Genomic DNA, 6,171 nt, shown 5'->3' with positions numbered 1-6,171 from the left:
ATTTAAACGTTGCTATATTGAATTGAACAATACCTCAGTCTTGCATGGAATAAGAGCAAATAAATTCGTGTAAAGCGTGTTATTTTACCGTTACTTATTGTATAGTATTAGGAATAATATGTCACTCTATTCATATTCATCCCACGCCCAAATACAGTAGCAAGTCTCAAAATGTTATCATCTCCTTTTTAATTTGTATCCTTAAAATGGATAGTGCAGTATGTACTGTATGTCCATATGTTTATTTATATTTTCAAAAAGATATTCACACACTTAAACAAGTTAAAAATAGGGAACTATTCGTAAAATAAGCAAAACTCTTTATGATTATTTCATATAAAATATTCTGTTGAAATGTTCTTCTGAATGAGCAATGATTAAGGCATAACTATGGTAAGAGGGTTTGGCTTAGGTTAGTGTTTGAATTCAGACGTTCTTCAAAGAGCTTATGATACCTTCCACTCATTTGAATGGAAAATATATACTTCACTTAATATATTAAAATCAAAATATTAGTCTGAACTAACTTCATAACCTAAAAAACAAACAAACAAAAAGGATAAAGAGTGGACAAATTAAAATTCTTTCTTTTGCTTTAAAATCTTGTGTTGAATGGTCTTCTCAATGAGCAAAGATTCACAATTAACTGTGATAAGAGGCAGGAAAACCTAAACATTTTTGGATTTATTTTGTTATATGCCTGTGATTTCAATGTCAAATGCGAGACAGGCAGTGTATACAGCCATATAGGTCAGAAAAGAAATGTTTAGAAAACATTGAAATAACTATTTTCGTAAGTATCCTTTCAGCCCTAAAACACAGCCATGTCATCAAAAACTGTCTACATTGTATGGGAATAAAACCCTTACCCTAGCTTCGGGTTTTGCTAGTTAGGGTTAGGGTTCAAATATAGCTCAAAGAGAATTTTCTCAATATTCCACTCATTTGACTGGAAAATGTGCTTCTCAGAATCATAATATTAGTCTGAAAAGAAAATACAACACTGCCAAAACCAAAAGAGTGTGTCAGGAATGGTGAAATTAATTTTTGAAAGGTATTCTTTCATTGGAACTTTTGTGGTCAATGGAGTGCTAAATGAATGAACGTTAAGGCTTAAGTGGCCTAAAAGTCCAAAACAACTAATACATTTTGGCTATATTTGTTAATATGCCTGTAATTTTAAGCTCATTGCAAAGGTTTTAAAGTTAAATCAGGTTCTTTCGAACTGTTGCTTGTCGGGCAATTCAGACACCATTCCTTTTTGGGGCAAAGCACTGTCTACAGCCATATAGGTCAGAAAAAAATGTTTCGAAAACATTGAAAAACAATATTCCTAATTACCCATTCAGCCCTAAAACACAGCCATGCCATCAAAAACATAAGTATATTTAGCTGAAAAGCTGTATAATGCAAGACACTTCGTTACTCTAGGAGGTTTCGTGAAAAAGCACATTGTGCTGCTGTAATACAGTTTAAAATAATTTAAAGTCTAAGCATCTTCTTTAGATACGCAATTCCATGTTTTTTTTTATCCCTGGCAGGACCGGGATTAAATAATTTAGGTAAATAACTTCTATTAGGAATCATTTCTATTAGGAATTATTTCTTAATCTATCAATGTTAGATAAAAAAAAACACATTGCCCGACGTTAAAAAAGCATCTTGCATCACATACTGTAGCTTGAATAATAATTTTATTTCGAGAGACTGGATAAGTACTTCAAGTGTTTTTTAATTTCCTGAAAAAGTAGTAATAATTTAACAATATATGTAACACGTTTGCATTTGTTTGGGAGCTATATTACAATATGTATTTTTCATATATAAGATATAACGATGTGTTCCTGCTTACACATTGCATGACTTAAAAAGCTATAAAAACAGGTTTCGATTCGTGTCTTTTTCACATTATCTGGTGAGCCTTGTTTTGTCAAAGAACCAGAGATCATCTCGCTTTCAGAGGACAGCACAGACTCAGAAGGCCACAAAGATACTACAGTAGCAAGGGCTAATTGCGCTATGGACCGCACAAAGAAATGTAAAATAGTCTTCTTTAGGTGTGAGGGCAGGGGTGGATCGCAGCAGGAATACACAGCAAATGAAAACAAAAAACAGGGCAGGTGAGATGAGTATCCAAACAGTGAGTGATCAGAAAAAGGAAACAATTGTTATGCCTGGCTTTTCAACGCAATTTATTATTTAACTTGCTAATGCATCTGACACATTTCCTTGCGTATTGTGTTTTAAATAAGATTGGAGTGTCTTTCCCAGGTATTAGCTCATCTGTATGGTGCAAGTTTATCTGTACCATACTGTATAGAGGCACAGACTTCAAGCTGCACCACTGTATCGCTTTGGCAAGGAGACAGACTATGGCCAAAATCACGAAGACTCTCTCACAAAGTAAAAAACAATCACGAAGACTCTCTGACAAAGTAAAACACAATTACTTGAAAAACCGTGTGTGTGTCTCTCTCTCTCTCTCTCTCTCTCTCTCTCTCTCTGCTGGCGTTTTTTAATAGTTTTTATTTTTAAATAGATTTTAGCAAGTGAGAGAGAGAGAGAGAGAGAAACTCCCAGGGGTGCAGAACCAGGGAACTATTTAAATATTAAAACTATTTCCCAAATTTAATATGTGCTGTTCTATATTTATTGTCAATTAATTGTCCATAATATTGCTATTCTATTTTTTCAAAGAAATGTTTGTTAAAAAAAAAAGTAATGGCACCAGCTGGATTTGAACACACAATCCATGGTTTAGTAATCAGGGATGTAGACCACAGTACCATCCACAAGGTTACCTGAGAAGGGAAGAAACAGCCCTACACAAACAGTATCAACAGACATTGTACAGCGTGTACTATTCTTGTGTTGCGGTACATGAATATAATTATATCGTTATTAATTTCTTTAGATACGCGATTCCATATTATATTCCCTATTAATCAAATTCTAAAAGTATGCTTGTTGACTCCGGTATCGAGTGTATTCGCAGAAAAGCTTAAAACTACCACTTTTTATACACATTCTTTCATGTGTTAGTTACTGTAATACTGTATGTTTATGTAACAAAATCAATATCGTTTATGGCCTTCAAACGCATTATGCTCCTATTCTTTTTATGCTCAGCTACTAAGATTTCCCTTCAGTGGTAAAATTCCTTATAAATATTCAATTTTTACTTAACCAACTTAAACGGGCACATTAAAGACATTAAATATACATATACATACTGTATACAGTACAGTTTGCATACAGTAATATGTTTATGTTCCTAAATCAATCTTTTATGAGCATGTGAAAGGCATGGTGAATCGGAGATTCTCAAAAATTACTGTACTTCGCATGATTGGAAACAAATGCGTGATTGTGAAATGCTGTGGTGTTACTTTTACAAAGATGGTCAATGAAAAAAAGAATGTGGACCAGATCAATACTTTGAGTTTACAGCTTGTCCAAGGTCATTCATTATTACTACTATTAGCGATATCTTCGTTAAAGACATTGATGGCAACAGCTCAAACATGAGAGGTTGAGCTTTATTAGCTCCACCTTGTGGAAATTCCGGATACTATTATTTACTTGTGGTACCATGTGGTATCATGCGGCACTATGCGAGAATTTACGGTATTAATACGGTAACTTGCGGTACACTGCGTCAAGCACACCTGCTTGTTTTGAATGGCTGCATCTGTAAGTATCCTTTCAGCCCTAAAACACAGCCATGCCTTTAAAAACTGTCTACATTGTATGGGAATAAAACCCTAACCCTAGCTTTGGGTTTTGCTTGTTAGGGTTAGGGTTCAAATATTTCTCAAAGACAATTTTCTCAATATTCCACTCATTTGTCTGGAACATTTGCTTCTCTGAATCAAAATATTAGTCTGAAAAGACAATACAACACTGCCAAAACCAAAAGAGTGTGTCAGGAATGAACAAATTAATACAAAGGTATTCTTTCATTGGAAATTTTGTGTTGAACAGAGTGCTGAATAAATGTATGTTTAGGCTTAAGTGCCCTTTAAGTCCAAAACAACGAATACATTTTGGCTTTAGCTGTTAATATGCCTGTGATTTTAAAGCCCATGGCAAGAGTTTGAAAGTGAAATCAGTTTATTTAGAACTGTTGCTTGTTGGGCAATTCAGACACCATTCCATACAGCCATATAGGTCAGAAAAAATGTTTAGAAAACATTGAAAGAACTATATTTCTACAGATGCAGCCCCTTAAAATGAGCATGTTATACTGCATTAAAACGTGGTGGGCGTGTTGCGGTATAACACGGGTTACTGTATAATACTGCATAATACTGCAAGTAAGATAATAGTATACAGAATTACCACCAGGTGGAGCTAATAAAGCTCAACCTCTCATGTACAGCATTTGAGCTGTCGCCATCAAAGTCTTTACCGTAGATATTACTAATAGTATTAATAATGAATGACCTTGGACAAGCTGTAAACTCAAAGTATTACCCTGGTCCACATTCTTTGTAACCGTCTTTGTAAATGAAAATACTTTTTTTTCATTGACTGTCTTTGTATACAAAAATACTATTTTTTCATTGACTAAAAGTAACACCACAGCATTTAAATGATACAATCACGCATTTGTTTCCTATCATACAAAGTAATTCTTGAGAATCTCTGATTCACCATGCCTTTCACATGCTCATAAAAGATTAATTTAGGAACATAAACATTACTGTATGTAAACTGTACTGTATATGGCTGGTCTTGGTATTTTAAAGAAAATATACACACCAATATTCCATTTCTCCCTAAACATTTACAAGTCTTACATGTGGTTATTTCAGAAACGTTTTACGTGCTCCTTGGTCCTTCCGACCATGTTACTGTACGTTTATACAGTATACCGTACTTTGTGAGAAAAGTGATAGTTTTAAGCTTTTCTGCAAATATGCTCGATACCGGAGTAAACAAGTATACTTTTAGTATTTGATTAATAGGGAATATAATATGGAATCGCACACCTAAAGAAATTAATAACAATATAATTATATTCATGTACTGTAATACAAAGAGTAGTATACTGTATACACATACAGTATACATTGATGTGTATGGCTGTTTCACTGCTTGTCATGTGAGCATGTTAGTGGCGTCATGGTTTAAGTGCCTGACCTATGTATACAGATGCAGCCATTCAAAGTGTGTGGTACAGACATGTACTGGAGGTAATTAGCTATGGTGTTGTGCAAGATGATGTGGGGTACTGTGGTACGTGATTGGTTGACTGACAGGGGCACTCGTGGTCCGTTGGTCTGTTGTAGAAAGATGTACAGTAAATGTCTTTACTGTGCCTGTTGTAGATATTGAATTTTACCACTGAAGGGAAATCTTAGTAGCTGAGCATAAAAAGAATAGGAGCATACTGTAACGTGTGAAGGCCATAAACGATATTAATTTTGGAACATAAACATACAGTATATGGCTGGTCTTGGTACTTTAAAGAAAAAATACACACTAGTATTCCATTTCTCCCTAACGATTTTAAGCATCGAAGTATTTAACTAAAGAGATACCGGAGTCAACAAGCATACTTTTAGAATTTGATTAAAAGGGAATATAATATGGAATCGTGTATCTAAAGAATTTAATAACGATATGATTATATTCGTGTACTGCGACAGGGCTGTGTAGGGCTGTTTCGCCTCTCTCTTCATGCGACTTCCCTTGTAGCCTACTGGTCTACGTGCCCAATTACCCACTCACGTGTTGTGTGTTCAAATCCAGCTGGTGCTGGACTTTTCTTTTAACAAACATTTCTTCGAAAAAATAGAATAGCGATTTTATGGACAATCAATTGACTTTTTTATTTCAAAATATCACAACATGATCGATTCCAAGTCATTTTTGATAACAATGAATAGTCACCTTCTTCCCTTCTGACAACGGTCCCTGCTTCTGCTTCCTGCTTCTATTGTGAGTGTGTGTAATAGAGTAAATTTTTATAGAGAAATGGAGGCTGGACAGTATGCGATACAATATAAACATTTATATTGATTTAAATCGTGTTTTGATTTAAATCGCAAACACGTGTTTAATTATGTGTTTTTTATCATAATCAGGCTAATGCAACATAAATTGATACAGTATCTTTGTCTTCCAAGTATCTTAATAAACTTTCAGCATAGCTTTCTACCCGTT

Source organism: Lepisosteus platostomus, chromosome 4 (genome assembly GCF_059453375.1).
Source record: "Lepisosteus platostomus isolate fLepPlt1 chromosome 4, fLepPlt1.hap1, whole genome shotgun sequence".
Lineage (NCBI taxonomy): Eukaryota > Metazoa > Chordata > Actinopteri > Semionotiformes > Lepisosteidae > Lepisosteus > Lepisosteus platostomus.
This window is presented reverse-complemented; position numbering follows the sequence as displayed.